This window comes from Diabrotica virgifera, chromosome 5, assembly GCF_917563875.1.
Source record: "Diabrotica virgifera virgifera chromosome 5, PGI_DIABVI_V3a".
Classification (NCBI taxonomy): Eukaryota; Metazoa; Arthropoda; class Insecta; order Coleoptera; family Chrysomelidae; genus Diabrotica; species Diabrotica virgifera.
This window is the reverse complement of record NC_065447.1, coordinates 95,215,154-95,236,814: the sequence shown is the minus strand read 5'-3', so window position 1 is coordinate 95,236,814 and position 21,661 is coordinate 95,215,154. Positions and strand designations below refer to the sequence as shown.

General features: G+C 33.0%; 1 protein-coding gene across 1 annotated transcript in view; it reads right to left on the bottom strand.

Annotated features, from left to right (window-relative positions):
• Positions 1 to 21,661, bottom strand: part of LOC114333014 (protein O-mannosyl-transferase Tmtc3) — a 1,018,587-nt gene that overhangs the window by 588,000 nt on the left and 408,926 nt on the right. The window lies entirely within an intron of this gene.

Sequence of the window (21,661 nt, the reverse complement as noted above, 5' to 3'; positions counted from 1 at the left end):
AATAAACACCAAATCACTGTAAAATCGCATAAAATAACATTTTGAGAAAAAAAGAAGAAGAAGATTTTTTGACCTTAAATATCTTATTTTTACGTCCCGCAGAAGCTATATACCAATTTTCAGACAAATCGGAGATCCAAAATTTTTTGCCTGAGTGATTTGACATGGAATGTACTGAATATATTTCATAATATATAAATATTTCTGCATATAAAAATTGTCAAACTTTTTTATTTCATGCATATTTTCTAGATAAACATGCGTATTTTTCGCAAAATACTGCATATTTATGCGCATATTTTATACCTTTTTATTTGCATATTTGCCTAAGTCTATAAATCACCAATCGGTAGAAGTATCGGCCGACCGCGCAAAGGACGGAGTAACAACCTTCCACAGAGGCATCAATCCGCTAATGAACCAGCAGAATTGCTTACAAAGAGGAAGAAGAAAAGAAGAAGTTTAGATTTCGTAATGTAGTTAAACCTAATGACAATAAACAAACAAATATCCAACAACCTTCGAGAAATTATATCAACTTTAAACTTTATCCGGTAGGCTCATATTTCATATTTACATAGAATTTATATTCCAAGATGATCACTACCGCTGTTGAAAATTTTAATTAATGTGCAACATCTACCATAGAAATTTAGTAAAAACAACTTGTACGAAAAACTTAATCAGATGCGAAACGGTATTGAGTTCAGAATTGCTTATTTCACGAGCTTTGAGATTTTCCACGTCAGGTAACACTTTAATGAACCTTCCACATCTCAAAATTGAGTATATTTTCTTAAAATTTGTCGGGTAGAAGCAGGAACAAACAAGAGTTAAATAACAAGAAAGGAACGTACGACGAGAGCAATTTAAGTTGTAACTTTTCTAAAAGCAGAAAGTTAAAGTTGACGGATGCCATCGAGTGATGCCATCTCCAAAGTTGAACTTAACAGTCAATAACCTCTTACTCCTATTTTTATTCTAAATAATACGAAAATGGAGGAATATTTACTTATTTGTATGTCACGTTTGTTTCATCGCAATGTTGATATTTACCATAATGCTAAAAAGTCTATTTGGAGTGTATATAATGTATTTACGTCAATTTTGGCTTTCCTAAAGACTTCCTAATTATTATTGGTGGTTTATGTAACATATAATGTAACCAGTTTTATAAGCTGGTTATATCCTGGCTTATATATTGAGCTCCACTGAACTCCTGTTTTGTTGTTTATACAGGGTGATTGATTAGTAGGGTAAAGCTCAATAGCTCCGCTATAGTAATAGATAGCAATAAAAGTTAATAACAAAAATTTTAGCCACCTTTGAGCTTCGCATTACAAAATTAGTTAGAATGTTACAGGGTGTTCGATAACACAGTGGCAGACCAAACTTATGTTTTTTTAAATGGAACACCCTATATTTTATTTTAAATTCGAAATCCTGTTAACTTCTCCATCACAAAAATATAAAGGTAGGTTTGTTATGTTATACAGGGTATTTACAAAGTTATAACCAATTTTGTATGAAAATCGTAACAAGTTCAACTCCCTGTATAAATAAAAATAAGCAAAACAACAATGGTTTATTAATGCCATATTTTTTAACGTATTGTCAAAATTTTCAAGAATGGTCGATATTGCTAATTTTCTTTATATCAAATACAGGGTGAGTCAAAACGCAAGTACATTATTTTCTCAGTAATTTTAAATGGAATACCCTGTATTTTATATCATTATTGAAAAGTACCATTACCGTACTTTAATTTTTAGATAACATTCCCTATGTCTAAATTTATTAGTTTTCGAGATATTTTCATTTTTTAATGGACCAGTGGCGTGGCCACCCAAATCACCAGAATTTAATAAACTGGACTGATTTTTTTGGGTTACGTTAATAATGAAGTTTATAAAATACCTCCAACAACAAGGGATGAGATGAAAAATAGAATACAAAGTGTATTTCGATGTGTTAATTTACAAATGCTCCGTAGAGAAAGTAGCTCACCAAATGATCGTTTTTAGGCGTAAGTACATAAATGTGTTAGGAGATAATTTTGAACACCTTATGTAATTAAATATTAAAAATATTTTATTAAAAGTAGCTTCTAATTTTTTCAAACATGTTTTTTTGCAAAAGGTATTACTGATAAATTATGTTTCGTTCTTTATTTGTTACATTGTTACATTTACATACAAAAGTAGTGTTTAATTGTCTTCACAAAATATTGTATTTTGTGTTTGTGTGTTTTTTTGTAAAATTTATTACTAATTTTCTTTGTTTATTTGTTGCATTTACATAAAAAGATAGTTTTTAATTGTTTCAAAAATGTTGCATGTAGTGGTTGTGTTTTTGTTTGTAAAATGTATTACTAATAAATTATTTATATTTCTTTATTTGCTACAGTGTTCCATTGATTACCGTACTGATAATCGGTAATCTTCAATTGTCAATTCAGTCATGGCTTACTTAAAATTTAGGTAAATTTAAACACCTAAAATAATTTGCTCTGAAAAATGAAAATATTTCGAAAACTAATAAATTTGGGCATAGGGAATGTTATATAAAAATTAAAGTACCTTAATGTTACTTTTCAATAATGATATAAAATACAGGGTGTTCCATTTACCATTACTGAGAAAATAATGTACTTGCGTTTTGACTCATCCTGTATTTGATATAAAGAAAATTAGCAATATCAATAATTCTTAAAAATTTTGACAATAAATAAAAAAATATGGCATTAATAAACCATTGCTGTTGTGCTTATTTTTATTTATACAGGGAGTTGAACTTGTTACGATTTTCATACAAAATTGGTTATAACTTTGTAAATACCCTGTATAACATTACAAACCTTAATATTTTTGTGATTGAGAAGTTAACAGGATTTCAAATATAAAATAAAATATAGGGTGTTCCATTTAAAAAAAACATAAGTTAGGTCTGCCACTGTGTTATCGAACACCCTGTAACATTCTAACTAATTTTGTAATGTGAAGCTCAAAGGTGGCTAAAATTTTTGCTATTAACTTTTATTGCTATCTATTACTATAGCGGAGCTATTGAGCTTTACCCTACTAATCAATCACCCTGTATGGTTCAACTTTCAAATAACTGTACTGGACTTTGCCTGTCTGTCCATGTCCTTTCATTCAGATCTCTCATGTGCCTTCTCCTTCATTTTCATATATTGATGGTCGTCAGGTCGTCTTCCACTTCATCAAAACATCGCTTCCTGGGCCTTCCTTTTTTCGCCTTCCTACTGACTTCCATTGTAATATTTTCTTTACTGTTTTTGAATCTTCTTGAATCTGGACATCTCCCAGCCATGACAGTCTTTGACTTTTCACAAATCTTACAATATCATACCTTTCATTCAATCATTAACCTCGTCGTTTCTCCTGATTCTCCATGTGCCGTCTTCCTCTTGCGCCGGGCCATATAATTCTCTCAGTATCTTTATCTTTAGTTGGGCTTTATCTTTTTTCGTCATTACCCAGGTTTCACAACCATAGTTTACTACTCGTCTAATTAATGTTCTGGAGATAGTCATTTTAGTTCTTTTGTCTAATAATTTTGATGTCATAAATCTTTTATTAGCATAGTACTCGTACGTACGATTCTCACTGGAAATAGGTGCATTAATTTCGCTACTTACGCAATTATTCAGATTGATTTCTGTGACAAATATACAGGTTGGGCCAAAGAAAACAGTCCACCTCGATATTTTGCAGAAGTTATTAGATTCCAAGGAAATGCCGAAACAGGCCGATTTTGATTTTTAAATTACAATTTTTTTATACATATTTCATACTAGGGATGTCATCCATCTGGGCGTGATGACGTAATCTATGATTTTTTTAAAAGGTAATCGGGGTAGTGTGGTAGCTCTATTTAATAATAAAAACATTAATATCATTATTTATACAGGGTAGCCAAAAAAATAATTTTTGAATTAAATTAATTGATGTAAAAAGAAGAATGTATGTACTTACTTAATTTATTTAACTCAAAATACACTCTATTGCTGTCATAAAATAAAAAAATATTTATTAGGCAAAAAAACATTGCATTTCGCTTAAATTAAATTTTTAAACTGCCAAGAGGTGTATGTGATTTAATTTAAGCGAAAAATTAATTAAATGTCAATTTGTAAAATAAACATTTTTTTCTATTTTCTGACAGTAGTACAATGTATTTTGAGTTAAATAAAATTAGATACATTCTTCTTTTTACGTCAATTAATTCAAAAATTATTTTTTTGGTCACCCTGCATAAATAGTGATACTGATGTTTATATTACTGAATAGAGAATTGAACACCCTTTCAAATGAGCTACAACACGACCCCTATTCCCATTTAAAAAAATTATCGATTACGTCATCACGATCATTAACCTGTTTCGGCATTTCCTTAAAATCTAATATCTACTGCCAAATATCGAGGTGGACTGTTTTCTTTGGCCCACCCTGTATAGTTGTCTATTGGATATTATATTCATTGTTAGGTGTTCTTTTCATGGTGATGTTTTTTTTTCGTTTATTTTTCAGCCGTCCTCTTCGTGATTCAGGATCAGTGAACGCTTCCATTAGTCGTGGTTTCCTCATACTAATGATAGGCTACATCGTCTGCATATGCAGTAAGATGTACTGTTGTGGTATTTAAATGTCCGGTTATATTGGTTTTTCTGATGACTGCCTCAAAGTGCGTCTCAATGTCTCACTCCCATATTGATGTCAAACAGGTGAGTCAGTTCTATATCTACTTTAACTGCGGCTTTTGAACCATGCAACGTCATTTTTATGAAGCTGGTATATTTTTTGGTATACCTAGATTACGAAGGTCTTGCAGCATTTTGTCTTTTTACGCACTATCAAAAGCTTGTTTAAAATCTATAAACATCTATAACATCTTATATACACTAAGCACCAAAATTAACGCACCACCTTAAAAATGGAACATTTTTGATGTCTTGTATTTCCTAAACCTGTTGTCCGATTTTAGTGATTTTTTTAATATATTATAGCTTTATTCTTCAAGAATATCAATGTAACAATATTGTTGCTAAACAGATAAGTGTCATTGTATACCGGGTGTAACAATGATAGTGTGTTTTTTCCTCAAAGTTTGGAACACCCTGTGGAATATTCTGGCGTATATAAAATATTGAAATTAAAACTCAACTGTAGCCTTATGCTTTCTTAACATTATGCTTTTTGATTCATTAGCTTATGTTGGATAATAAAAAGTTAGGTACTTTAACAACTAGCCATGTTCTTCATCAATACGGGGTGTTTCTAAATGAGTGCGACAAACTTTAAGGGGTAATTCTGCATAAAAAAATAATGACCATTTGCTTTATAAACATATATGTCCGCAAATGCTTCGTTTCCGAGATACGGGATGTTGAATTTTTTCTTACAAACTGACGATTTATTTATTGCTCTAAAACCGGATGAGATATGCAAATGAAATGTGGTAGGTTTTAAGAGGTAGTTATTGCGCATTTTTTGGCATACAACTAAGAATTTTATATTCACCATTGGCGTGCATACGGGTCATATTACCCGGTCATATTACCCGTATGCACGCCAATGGTGAATATAAAATTCCCAATTGTATGCCAAAAAATGCGCAATAACTACCTCTTAAAACCTACCAAATTGCATTTGCATATCGCAACTGGTTTTAGAGCAATAAATAAATCGTCAGTTTGTAAGAAAAAATTCAACATCCCGTATCTAGAAAACGAAGCATGTGCGGACATATTTTTATAAAGCAAACGGCCATTATTTTTTCATGCAGAATTACTCCTTAAAGTTTGACGCACTTATTTAGAAACACCCTGTATTGATGAAGAACGTTGCTAGTTGTTAAAGTACCTAACTTTTTTATTATCCAACATAAGCTAATGAATCAAAAAGCATAATGTTAAGAAAGCATAAGGCTACAGTTGAGTTTTAATTTCAATATTTTATATACGCCAGAATATTCCACAGGGTGTTCTAAACTTTGAGTAAAAACACACTATCATTGTTACACCCGGTATACAATGACATTTACCTGTTTAGCAACAATATTATTACATCGATATTATTGAAGAATAAAGCTATAACATATTAAAAAAATCACTAAAATCGGACAACAGGTTTAGGAAATACAAGACATCGAAAATGTCCCATTTTTAAGGTGGTGCGTTAATTTTGGTGCTTAGTCACAGCATAGAAAACGCAACAGCAGTGACACACTAGTAGGCGGGAAAAGTTCGCGCACTATTACTGCGCAGATCGTCGGCCATTTTGTGCGTAGTATCAGACAATGTAGAAAATCGACAGTGTTGCCGATTTGTACATAATTATCAGATTTACTCAACTTTTATGACATTCATATTTTTTAACATAATTTTATACGTATGCCTGTGGGAATTATGTCAATAATTGGGACATAACACAAAATATTGACGATGAATGGCGATTGTATTGTTAATCTTTTGCATAAATTCCAGAAATTATTCAAAAAGAATCTCTTACGGGTAATAAAGTTGGTGACATCGGCAACACTGATGAACCAACACATCACATCACCACTGAGATGTACTACGCGAAAAATGGCGACCCTGTACTTTTCAACTTCAAAGGCGGCATCAGGGAGTGTCCTTGCTGGTTTCGTTTATTATGCTGTGGCTTAGTGTAGTTAGTCTGAGATACACAAGAATCCTTTTTATACAAAATGATCACGATAGGTAAAAATTTTGCGGGACTTTTTAATTATTTTAGATGAAAGAGCACATAGAAGCTCTACTTATAGTCGAGGAAATAAAACTGAAAAAATGGCAAAAACCTCGCAATTTTTTCGTCCAGCATCGATTTGTACAAAAATTTGGGATTAGTCTCAATGCACCCTCTAGTTCATTTTCTATATTAAGCCATTGTACACTTTTTGTTTTTAAGGGTGCAAGTACCCCTAATTATAAAAATTATAAAATAACATTTTAAACTTTAATATTGTCAACATTTGGTTCTTATTAATTACATAATGATTGTTTAATGCTTTAAGATATACTATCATATTATTTCAACCCTTAAAACCACCCTTGTTGGAGCTATATATAAAAAAAATACTTATCCTAAACGAATAATTTCGGCTTGCATAGATTTACATTAAAATTTTGGATAAGCATCATCTCACCCTCTACTGAATATTCTATATCATGCTTAAGGGGGTTGATTATTTTTAGGGGTGTAAACTACCCCTTATCATCAACAGTTATATAAAAACATTGTAAACTTTAATATGGCTAAAATTTGGTTTTGATTGGTTAAATAATTATTGTTTTATGCTTTAGGATATAATATCATAATATTTCAACCCTTAAAAACCTTCCTTAATAACATTACAATTTTAATAAGTGGATAAATTAATAGATCTATACATTGAAAAAAAAGTAGAATTAAAGAATTACAAAAACATTTATTTACACAAAAATATGCACATAATATTTACAAATATGCACATATACAAATACAACAACTAGTTTTTTAGTCATCTTCCAGTATACGAACCGGTTTTGTGATATTATACATTATATACATACATTGAAAATGATCCATAAGCGGACTATTCGAATTTTTCGAAAAAAAAATCGTTTTATAAACATGGCTCCTTCATTTATGTCGATAAAAAGTTTTTTCAAAAATGATTTTGTAGGATTTTTAAAGTGCTATAAGACTGTGTAAACTTAATTCCATAAGATCCCTTAGCGGCAGTCTCGTACGATCATTCATATCGAGTACACGTATAATTACAGGTGCTTAAGTAGTGATTAAGACAAGTTTTTTGTGACAATTAATAATAAACTAATTTCATACCGGGCTAAATTAATAAAAAACCCAGTGTTGTGAAGTGTTTATTGTTTTTGTTTTGTGTTTTTATGGTGGGAGTTTACAATAATGGATGAAAACTCTCCCCCTGATAAAGGGGGAACCCAAAACATGGACCAGGAGGAAGAACGCGAAAAGACCAAAGATCCAGAAAAAGAAATCAAGCTGTTCAATCTACAAAAAGGATATCTCTATACAGATAAGGTATATGTATTCATTGAGAAAATAAATAAGGAGCAGATTGGAAAAATTCACCCTATACAGGTAGGTCACCTTTTTCATAAAAAATTAGGAATTAAAAACATTCTTAGCATCGACCGAGTAGGAAAAAATAGGGTAAGAGTACAACTTAAAAGCCCCAAAGATGCAAATTATCTAGTTAAGAATGAGAATTTAAAAGAGGAACAACTAAAAGCATACATTCCAAATAACCTGCTACAAAGAAAAGCAATTATAAGAAACGTAGATACTGCTTTCAGTGAGGAATATCTTTTCGAAAATATAATATCCAATATATCAGTAACACAAGTTACTCGACTCAAAAGAAAAGTTGATATAAACGGAGAAAAAGCATATATACCTAGACAAATGGTATTACTTACTTTTAAAGGCAATATTTTACCTAGATATGTATATATAAACAGCGTGGCCTGTTCCGTAGAACCGTATGTGCATAGAGTTGTTCAATGTTACCGGTGCTTGCATCACGGACACATTTTTCGTAATTGCAACAGTACAAAAACGAGATGTATTAACTGCTCACAAGAGAAAAACGATGATCATAACTGTAGAGACCCGCAAGACAGTTATTGTATACACTGTAAAAACTTTGAGCACAAATCCATATCCAAACAGTGTCCAAAATTTAAAGAACAATACGAAATTAAAAGACACATGGCAGAAAACAATTTAACTTTTTTGGAAGCAAAGGACAGTCTTAAAAGATCATATACATCTGCTGTTACTACAACGAATAGGTTTGAAGCATTAGGTACGATAAATAATGAAAGTTTTCCACCCCTTCCAAGGCAAAACAATGTCAGACATAATATTTCCAAACCATCCACATTCAGTATCCAACAACAAACACAAAAAGTAATACCAAGTCAACCTGAAACTTCTTCTCAATATAAAAAGAGGAAAGCCCAATCTCCTTTAGCTGAAGAAATGTTCCCTTTTCAGTTTGGACCAAAAAACCCTCTGCCACCAAATGTTTTACACAGTTCCGATTCTGATCCTAACACAGATGAATTTATTAATATGTTTTTCAATTTTTTAAAAAGTGTACTCAAAGAGTTTGATTCTTTTAACGATTTAGAAAGATTAGATAGATCTTACATATATGATAAAATTATTAAATATAACAAACTTAAATAATGGCTAATAAAATAAAAAATAAGATAAAGATTTTACAATGGAATGCGCAATCGGCTGTAGCTAATAAATTGAGTTTAGTTAAATGTTTAAATGAAAATATCATCGATATTGCCTTAAATTCAGAGACATGGTTTAAGCCAAATAAACAATATAATTTCAAAGGCTATAAAATTATACGTAAAGATCGCCATGATGGTTATGCTGGTGTCGCAATCCTTGTCAGAAATGTATTTCGTTTTGAAGAAATTACAATTACAAAAAATTTTAACAAAAATATTTTGATGTGTGGAATACAGATATTGGACAACAGTGAAATAACACTAACATGTTTCTCGATATATTGCCCACCAGATATACGAACAACAGTTGCAGACTGGGAGGCAATTCTTAACTGTACCAAGTCTAATAGCATTTTTGGAGGAGATTTCAATGCGCATCATCAAACATGGGGATCTTACAAAAATAACAGCAAAGGCACGCAAATAATAACCGCTTCAGACAACACAGAATTAGTACTTTTAAATACCGGATAATTCAGTCGTGGATTTAACTTTTGCAACTCCAGACATAGCAATTAATTGTGCATGGGAAACCTTTCCTGATGTACTGGGCTCAGACCATTTTCCAATTATTATAGAAATTAATAAAGGAATGGAAAGTAGAGACATCATAATACAACCTAAAACAAAATGGAACCTAAATAAAGCAGATTGGAGCTTATATCAAGAAATTGCGGATACATACTTCTCACAACACATTAAAAATAACAACAGCGTAGAACATAAGTACAACTTATTAGTTGAAGGGATAAATAAGGCAGCCAATGCCTCCATACCCATCTACCAACCTTTTAAAATGAGCAAAAAAACCTCTCTTCCACCATGGTGGGATCAAAGCTGCGAAGATGCTATTAAAAAAAGAAAACAAATGCTCAAAACATATAAGCAACAAAGCACCATGGAAAACTATATGAAATGTAAAAACGAAAATTCAAAAACCAAGAAGTTTTTAAAATATAAAGCCAAATTATATTGGCAGCACTGGTGTGAAAACTTAAATAAAAATACACCATTGACAACTATATGGACACAGGCCAGAAAAATGAATAGAAGATCTGGGGAAGTTAATACATCGGGGAATTATGAATGGCAAGAACAATTTCTAGATAAAATTTCGCCAGCTAATGCCTTGAATGATACATCACACATTTTCACAAAACAAGAACAAAATAATACCAATCATAAAATCTTCTGTGAACCTATCAGTCTGCCAGAATTAAACTATAACATAAAAAATAGAAAGAATACATCACCTGGTTATGATGATATTAGATATCCTATGATATACCAACTACCAAACAATGCCAAGATGTTTCTAATCAAAATCCTAAATGACATCTGGATTAATGGGGAATGTATAGAAGAATGGAAAAAGACTATTGTAATACCCATACACAAACCAAACAAAAACCCCCACTTATGCGATTCATATAGACCTATTGCACTTATGCCATGTATACTCAAGATTTTTGAAAGAATAATTAAAAACCGACTGGAATGGTGGTTAAATACAACTGGCTCTCTGCCAACCACACAATACGGTTTTAAAAAAGGGTTTGGCACCATTGATGCGGTGACACACTTAGTTACAGACATACAAATATGTTTAACTGAAAATGATTACAATGGCACGATGTTTCTAGATGTTAAAGGTGCATATGACAATGTTAACTGGTTCATTCTACGGGAAAAAATGATACAATTACAAATACCTCAAGAAGTTGCTAACACCATATGCAAATTGTATATAAACAGGCAAGTAGGACTCAGAGGATGTGATGGCTGTCAAGTGAAATACCAAACTGCAAATTTAGGGTTGCCACAAGGATCTGTTCTTGCACCACTACTCTTCAATATATATACCACTAATTTACACTCCTCCATATCTACAGCAACTATGATACAATATGCCGATGATTTTGTTGTTTATACACCTCGATGAATGCATCAATCATTTAAACTCCAGCACAGAACTCTTTTTAAGATCCATAAATGATTTAGGACTACAAATCTCTGCTGAAAAATCCAAAGTCGTTATCTTCACCAGGCATAATGTGAAACCAATGCAGAAAATTAAAATAAATAAAATAGAATTTCCAGTGGATACCAATGCCAAATACTTAGGAGTTATATTAGACAGAAAACTGACCTGGAAACCACACATTGAACAAATAGAGATAAAATGTAACAAAGGACTAAACTTCCTAAAATCCATCATGCGAACTTGGTGGGGAGCAGAACCTCAAACAGCACTAATTTTCTATAGAGCTTACATAAGATCAATAATTGATTATGGTTGTACACTTTATGGAACGGCCAATAAAACCAATCTACGTAAGCTGGACATAATACAAAACAAAGCACTTAGAATATGTCTGGGAGCAATGAAATCTACACCAGTTGAACCATTAAGAGCTGAAGCAATCGAACCTCCATTAGAACTGAGAAGATCATTTTTAGCTGAAAAAATGATTATTAAATCACTAAAAAAAATTCACCATTCATTAGTAGCATATACAAGTTAAACGAATACGACTTAACTAAGCCTTTTTGGATACATAAGAACTCTCCTCCTATTTGTGAAGCATTAAGAAACGTGACCCTTCAACCCCAAACAAAGGTAGAGATCGATTACTTTGTTCACTTTGTTGTATGTGATGTGAATATACCCCATTACTCTGAATTAGCATCATCTAATAACATAGTTATTAATCAAATTTTATCCCATCCTCCCCATCCTCCATGCTATGGCATGCTGGACGAGCCATACAGTCTGTAGCCAACACCCCGATGTATGAGCGGGACCACAAAGTGTATCAATACTCATACCCTTATGGAACGCACCTGGCGGATTATAAGGGCCTTCACATTTTACTCTTCTTCAACTTGTCTTGAGTGAAATGTCTTTAATCTTTCCTATCAGCCTCTCTTGGCTAACTCTTGTTTTTTCCGACCCCGAATGGCTATTAGGTTTCCGAGGGCAGACGGGTCACTATATTTCTTTCTGTTACATACTCCTGACTAAGGGAGTAAACCCTAACAGAAAATCCTGGTCCTCCTGGTAGGGGGTTAGGGCGTAGGGCCTGCTCCTCTACACCTGTAAAAAACTAACTGCAAAAAATTCTAAAATCCAGCCTCGGAATACGGACGGAAAAAAACGAAGACGACGTAGCAAACGAACAAGGACTCTGAATATAAACACATGGAATATCCAAGGGTGGAGAACTAAGTCAGACGAAGTCATGGCAGAAGTAAAGAAAATAAAATCAGATATCACAGTTCTCACCGAAACAAAGAAAAAAGGCCAAGGAAGTGAAGATATAGGAGGTTTTATCCATATTTATAGTGGAGTAGAAAAAGACAAGAGAGCACAAGCAGGGGTATCAATATTGATAAAAAAAGACTTAAAAGGAAACCTGAAAAGCTGGGAACAGATCAATGAGAGAATTATTAGAGTATCTATTACGTGGAAAGGGTACGACCTCGAAATCATTGGAATATATGCTCCGTCAGAAAATGCATCAAAAACAGCTAAACAAATATTCTACGAGACCTTATCAGAACTTATAGAAAATATAAATAGCCGCAAAGAAATTGTGCTGTTGGGAGATTTTAATGCTTGGACAGGAAAAAAAATAAAGGACAAAGTTGTGGGAAAATACGGTGATGCTAAAACAAATGAAAATGGGGAACATTTAATCGAATTCTGCGAACAGCACTCTCTGAAAATTCTAAACGGATTCTACCAACATAAAAACATACATAGGTATACCTGGGTCCAACCAACAAGAAATACCAAGTCAATTATAGATTATGTTATCACCAAACAAGAAACACACATACAAGTTGAAGACGTAAGAGTATTAAGAGGACCGGAATGTGGAACTGACCACTATATGGTAAGATCAAAATGTTTTCTACAGTATCGACCACGACTACTACATCAAAATGACAACCAACCAGCTCAATCAAAATCACTCGAGACGGATCTACGTAAATACAATATTGATGCACTGCAAAACGACTCAACATCATTTTTATATAAGCTGCGGCTTAGCCAAAAATTGTCGAACCTGACCTACTCCTCAGCCCAGAATACCTATAACGAGATATTAAATAAAATCAATGAAGCAGCTTATGAAGCGCTCGGCACAGTGGAAAGGAACAAAAAGAATACTCCATTCTGGTGGACAGATGACATTGCTAATGCAGTACATAACAAGAAACAAGCGTATCAAAAATGGCTGCAAACAAATGACCCAGATGATAGACGAACGTATGCAAGATCAAACAGAGAAGTAAAAAATCTAGTAACGAAAGCAAAAAATAATTCCTGGGAAAGTAAATGCGAAGAGCTCAACAAATATATAGGGTCAACAAGATCAAGAGAAGCATGGAAAACGATAAAAAATCTGAGAACAAACAGAAAAGAGACTAGTAGAATAGATTTAATAGAAGAAAGATCTTGGATCGAACATTACTCGCAACTTTTGACTGAAACAAGACCGCAATTCACAAACATCAGTACAACAACATATGAAGTAGAATACGATGAAGACGATGAAATAACAGTACAGGAAGTCGAGAATGCAATACGAACTCTAAAAAATCGAAAGTCATGCGGACCACAAGGAATACCGAACGAATTACTAAAACACAGCCCACAAGTATTACGAGAACTACTTGCGTATGTTTTCACCTTATTCTATAAAGGTCATGATTTACCACATGAGTGGACAAAAGCACATATTAACAATATATACAAAAAAGGAGATAGAAAAAATTGTTCAAACTACAGGGGGCTTAGTGTCATAAACTCACTCTCAAGACTCTATGGAAAAATAATAAAAAATAAAATTGAAAAAGAGATGACAGATGTAGAAGAACAAAATGGCTTTCGTGCAGGCAGATCCTGTATGGACAGCATATTTTCTATAAAGCAAGTTATTGAGACAAGATTAGCCCACAACCTTTCCACCCATATAGTTTTTATTGATCTGACAAAGGCATACGATAGTGTACCACTTTCAATGCTCTGGATATCAATGAAAAAACAAGGAATAAGCAAAAAAAATATACAAGCAGTACAACAGCTTTACAAAAATATGACGGTAAACATTAAAACTGGAAACAAATTAACGAGAGAAATTCCTATTAGTAAGGGCCTAAAGCAAGGCTGCTGTATAGCACCTACACTCTTTAAAATATATTTAAATGAGGCACTCTCACTGTGGAGAAGAAAGTGCTGCAATATGGGCATCCCAATCGATGACGATAGATTGTACACAATACACTTCGCTGACGACCAAGCCATTCTAGCTGAAGACGAGAGTGATATAGACTATATGCTCAGAAAACTGGAAGAGGAGTACACTAAGTGGGGCCTTACAATTAATATACAAAAAACCGAGTACTTAGTTGTAGGAGAAACACCAGAACGTCTACAAATTGAAATGGGAACTATAAATCCAACAGAAGTCTTCAAATACTTAGGAGTCCAAATATCTTCAACAGCAGGGAGTAACGACGAAATACATTCCAGGATTGGCCAAGCAAGATCAGCCATCAGACAGCTACATGGACTATTGTGGAGTAATAAAATAACAAAAGAAAATAAAAGAAGAATGTATAAAACAATAATAGAAAGTATTGGGTTGTACGGCGCTGAACTCTGGGAAATCAACCAAAGAAACAAGTCAAAAATCAAGGCGATGGAAATGAACTATTGGAGACGATGTTGCCGACTCACTAGACTTGATAGGGTGAGAAACGAAGATATTAGGAGACAAATGGAAATCGATCTAGATATAATAGACACAATCGAAGCCAAAAGACTTAACTGGTATGGACACCTTCAGAGAATGCCTGAAAATAGATGGCCGAAAAAAATAGAAAAATGGACTCCACCCACAAGAAGAAAACGAGGTAGACCAAGACGATCCTGGAGAGAAGATGTCGAAGATGCAATGACCGCCAGAGACTTAAAAACTGAAGATTGCTTCGACAGAAATCGCTGGAAATTAGGATGCGAGAAGCGGCGACAGCTGTAGAAGACTCGCTTATTATATATATCAAATTTTAGACCAACATCCAAACTATGTCACAATATACACTGATGGATCAAAAAACACTGACGGCACAGGTTGTGCCTTCGTAATAGGGCTTTTCATCGATTGTCATTTGTTTCGAGCTTCTGTCATGTGTCACATAATATTAATATATCTACGACATACGTCTTTGGTTTGTATCATTGTTATATACCAATAACGTATGACGTAGATATATTAATATTATGTGACACATGACAGCAGCTCGAAACAAATGACTGTGAATGAAAAGCCCTATACCTAATCGTATACAAAAACACTATAAGCTACATAAAAATACATCTATCTACACAGCCGAGGCAATAGCAATTCTAAAAGCACTAGAATATGTACAACAGGAAGAGGAACAGAATGCCATTATCTTCTCCGATTCACTTTCAGTTCTTAAAATTCTAAAATCCAACTCAAACACAACAAATGATATTATCTTTAACATTCAAACAATTATTAAAAAATTACAAGATCAAAATAAATTTATAAAATTCTTCTGGGTTAAAGCACACGTAGGAATAACAAACAATGAAATTGCAGACAAAATTGCCAAAGAAAGCATAGAAATGGGGGAACAGATAAATTGCCAATTAACTACGGATGAACAAATAAACATATCAAAACATAAAATGATGAGAAAATGGTCCTACTTGTGGCAAGAATACACATTTACAAATCCAACACGTTACACCAGAATAGAAGCCAAATTGAGGAAAAAACCTTGGTACAATAAGTTCGATTACAATCGCAAAAGCATAACCACTATTAGTAGAATGAAGTTTGGTCATGCGTGTTATCCAGCACACTTACATAAAATCAAAATACTTGAGAGTGATCTTTGTGAATTTTGTAATAAAATCGGTGACCTGGACCACATATTTTTTGATTGCCAAAAATATAGGGCTCAATCCAATGAGCTGTTCAGAAAACTTCTAAAATTGAACATTGAAAGCCCATATAACATAATGCATCTTCTTGCTTTAAACAGAAAAGAAATTTACGATTGTCTGTTATATTTCATCAGAATAACAAAAATACAAATTTAATAATACCTTTTGCTGCTACCTTATGTCTTTCCTTAATGTATGTATACCTTATCTATCCGAGGCCTACCTTTGATCGTTTATAAAATGCCCTGATCGGCCCCTGGGCGAGAAGAGTGTAATCCTTGTGTCAAATCCTTGCCCTCTCTTTTACAAAATTTGTATCTGGCTGTGTGGGTTTTACCTTAAAGCCAAAAAAAAAAAGGTCCCTTAGTTTTTAATTGGGGTGGGTTTAAAGGGCTCGAATAATGGGGTGTTTGCTCGTAAATAGAGGTTTTAAACAGCTATATCTCGCTAACTATTTACTACAACGAAAATCTATGTCCAAAGGAATTTTAGGTATTAAAAAAGCTACAATTTAGTAGCTTATAATTTTTTCGTATCTCCAGTATTTTCGGAGATATTTTGAAGTAAAAGGTGAAAATTAGGAAATTGCAAAAAATAAATTTTTCTTTAAACTCCAATTTTTCTAAAATTAGGCCTTTTAAATAGGTCCAACTTCTTGGGTGTATTGATAATACAAATATAAAAGGAATTACAGGAAGGTGAAGACCAATTTTTAATTAGGAGGGTAGTTAGAGGGTTGTTTTCACTTATTTTTTTCATAGAGAAAAGCAGGTACGGACCTTTTCTGATCATAAGTCGCTTCAGTTTTTAAAGATTTTAAAGATTATTTAAGTTTTGCTCGAAAAATGCAAAGTTTTTCCGTTATTTGGCTTTGAATAATTCAAATTATGCATTTGACGAAAAAGCTAACTTTTAACATGCCGTATCTCGGTTTCTATGGATCTTAAAGATATTACAGAGAAAGAATTTGGTTTGTGTTACTAAAAGATACAATTTTGATATCTGCAGTTTTTTTGATTAAATGCATATTTTTCGAGGTATTCTGAAAAAACCCTCTAATAAAGTCGATTTTTTCGTCGAAAAACTGTTACTTTCAAGCGCGAATAACTAAAAAAATATTAGTTTTACGAAGAAAATGTAAAACATATTTTTTTCTTAGAATTACTTTCTACATCGATTTACATGGTTAAAATGTAATTAAAAATCCCGCCCCGAGATGGGGTGGCAACCACCTCCAAGGTTTTAGCGTACAGCGGCATGATATAGAAAATTATCCTTGGACTATTCTCTACTTTCTGTGAAAATTTCAAGTAAATCCATGCTGGACGAAAAAATTGCGAGCCAAAATGCTTCATTTCCTCGACTATTAATAAATAAAATGAAATATTAACAACTATGTATTAGTGCCGATTAAATTGTAGTATAAAATGAGAAACATGTGAGGTTACGAGACAGTATAAGAACAAATATTAAGTAAAGACATAATCGCCTTCCCTATAGCGTGCAAATTTACCCGACACATTTCATAATTTACTCGGAAACAAAAAAGCAACATCAGCTCTAAACGGAACCAAACTAGCAACAAACTAGAACAGAAGGAAGAAAGTTTTAATCCGCTAGATTCAATTTGGGAGGTGTTCCTAATTATTTCCTGTCATGTTAATAGGCGAAGGGTTTTATACCTTCGTTATTCACGGTTGGTAATTAAAGGGAGGGCTGTCACAATAACCTAGTAAACGGTTTACACTTAATCCACCGTAAGCATATATTATAGAAGATTCACAACTATAAATTTGCCGCTGTACAGGTATGAGTATGATACCTATATATTATAAGATACCGTTTGAACGCGGTTTCTTTGCGGCATATTAACTTAACAATACTTCTTATACGGCAAGTTATCTGCACAAAATAAACATGTAATCGTTTTTAAAGTCTGTGGAAAAATAAGTTATACCTAATAAATGTTGAATGGATTGCATAATGCGAGTTCATTTTGCATAAAGTAAATAAAAAAATATGAAAAAAATATTTTTAAGAAACGTTTTTCTTTAGTTACGAGTGACTAAAATTAAACATATTATAAAAAAAATAAACTAAAAAGCACAAAATAAAAAAAAATTAAAAAAATCTAGCACATTCGTCAAAGAAAAGCGTGGCGCGTCTTCATCGAATCAACGGTTTTCGCACCACGCTTTTCTTTAACGAATTGTTAGATTTTTTCAATTTTTTTTTATTTTGTGCTTTTTAGTCGATTTTTTTATAATATGTTTAATTTTAGTCACTCGTAACTAAAGAAAAACGTTTCTGAAAAATAATTTGTCATATTTTTTTATTTTTTACTTTTTAGTCTTACACTTTTCATACATTAAAATATATCATGTTTATTAAAATATGTATAAAACATATGTACAAAGTACAAACATGAAAAGTAGTCGGAATCGGCAAAAAATTTGAAACTTTAGTGTTTATTTATGAATCATAACGTAAACAATTAACGTAAAAGTGAAATTATGTATAGTTAATATAATTAGCTACAATCTGTAAAAATTTCAAGTTTCTTCATTGTAAAAAACGAGCGAATTTAAGCATTTTCCGTTAAAATCGTTTTTTTATTTAAACAATTAATAAACAAAAATTTTGTTTATTGACTATTCGTGTATTGTTCCCGCGAATGCATAGGTATGTCTGTAAATTTTTGGTCATTTGCATTGAAGAAAAGGTAGTCAAATTAACGTCCAAAGATTTGACCAAAACGATTGAACTAAAAAGGAAATAAACTTGACTGCAATAATTATCGTCCAATCAGCCTAGTTCCTATTGTCGGCAAGGAATCCATTATTTCTGAAGCTATGTCTGAATTCCTCCTTCAAGAAAATGTCATCCCTCACCAGCAGCATGGTTTTATCAAGGGTCGTTCAACGATCACAAACTTACTTCATTGTATAAGTGACTGGTCATCATCTTTAAACAATCGACAACCTGTTGATGTAGTCTATTTAGATTTCTCCAAAGCTTTCGATCGTGTTCCCAAACGTCGATTACTACCTAAATTGGATCACTATGGTATCCTCGGAAAGTTAAACTTTTGGATTAAAAATTTTCTATCAGACAGGTACTTCCGAGTTCGTGTTGGGGAAGCTTATTCACTGGACAAACCAGTCAAGAGCGGAGTTCCACAAGGATCAGTACTTGGACCACTACTATTTTGTATATACACTAGTGATCTTCCTCTTGTTGTATCCAGTAAGGTTTCCATTTACGCAGATGATACTAAATTATATGTGAATCCAACTATTGACCAACATGTTCTTCAAACCGACCTTGACGCAATATTCAAGTGGTCCTGAGAGTGGTTACTTCCACTGAATATTGAAAAATGCGTCATACTACATATTGGCAAAAATAACCCATTACTACCGTACTTTATTAATGGGCATCCCATAGAGTCAGTAACCTCCCACAAAGATCTTGGAGTGATAGTTAACAGTAACTTAAATTGGTCTGACCATATAGTGTCCGTGTGTAAACGTGCAAATTCCAAACTGTTTCTAATCCGCAAATGTTTTACACGAATATCTCTAACCTCAATGAGTAAACTTTACTCTATATACGTCAGACCTATTCTTGAGTTTGCCGGGCCAGTGTGGAGTCCAGATCTTAACCGTGATAAAGTCTTACTTGAAAATGTTCAACGTAAAGCCACAAGACTGGCATTTGGCCGTGTAAGACCTAATTATGAAGATAGACTATCCTTGGCTCATCTAACAACATTTGAGCATCGACGTCTTCGAGGTGACCTAATCATATCCTTCCGTATTTTAAAATATAATTTTGGAAACCTTAACACAATATTTACGCTAAATCTAGACGAACGATTAAGAGGTCATCGTTATAAATTAAAGAGGGAACAGACGACAACAAGATCCAGAATGAACTTTTTACCAAACAGAATATTTAACATCTGGAATAACTTAGATGAAGACACCATATCGGCAACTAGTGTTAACATTTTTAAAAATAGACTTGATAAGTCTTTATTTTCTTTGCAAGACTGAATTATTTTAGGATCGCATTATTCATTGTTTCAGAATTTTGTTTGAAACTGTAATCTTTATAATTTTTATTAATTTTTATAACGATATTTTTCTTTGTTTTGAACATTAAGGGAGCTTTACAGGACTGAATTGTTTTAAAGAGGCATTGTTTTATTGCTTCAGTATTTTTATTTGATGTTTGTTAATTTTAAACTTTATTCTTAATTTGTATTAGTTGTAAAATGATATTTCTCTTTGTTTTTGGGCATAATAGGAGCTCGCTCCTCTGCCCTTATTTGATTTATAATAATAATAATAATAATAATAATAATAATAATGCACTTTTTGAGAACTCTGAGAAGGCGTTTTACCGAAAACTCAATTCCACCGTAGAAAGTGTCGACAAGTCTTACCCAAGCCAAGAAGAAATTCATGAGTTTTGGGGAAATCAACTTTCCACGCCAGCTGCTTTTAACAACAATGCTGGCTGGATAGAAGATACGACGCACAACTGTCACCACTACGTCACTGCTAACTACGAACCATTCACGACTGAAGAAGTCTCAAATGTCATCAAAGAGCTTCATAACTGGAAATCTCCTGGACCAGACGGAGTTCAGAACTTCTGGCTTAAAAAGTTTTGGAGTATTCATGAGTGCTTATCAACGTTAATTAATCATGTTATTTCTAATCCGCAGGAATTACCATCATTTCTAACTCAGGGAACTACTTATTTAATACCCAAGGATCAAAATAACACCCAAGATCCATCCAAGTACCGCCCAATTACTTGTCTTCCAACTTTGTATAAATTGGTCACATCCTGTGTAACCCGGCGTATCTACCAACACTGTGCTCTAAACGATATCATAGAGCCTCAACAGAAAGGATGCGCTAAGGGTTCCATGGGCTGCAAAGAACAGCTTATCATCGATTCAGTCATTTCTAACCAGGCATTCACTAAAAAAAGGAACCTTTTTACTGCTTTTATTGACTATAAAAAGGCCTTTGATTCAGTACCGCATGAATGGCTAATAGATATTTTGAAAATATACAAAGTCGATGATAACATAGTGACCTTTTTAAGGCATATAATGAGAGATTGGAAGACTAAAATTCACCTCCAAATACCTGGTGAAAAAAATATTGAAACCGAAAATATCGCAATCAACCGGGGCCTGTTTCAAGGAGACTCGTTGAGTCCACTGTGGTTCTGTTTAGCTTTGTTCCCCCTTTCCCAGCTATTAAACTCCACTGACTCAGGTTTTAGCATTAAAAGCAATAATACTGTAGTAGCGAAGCTCAATCATCTGTTGT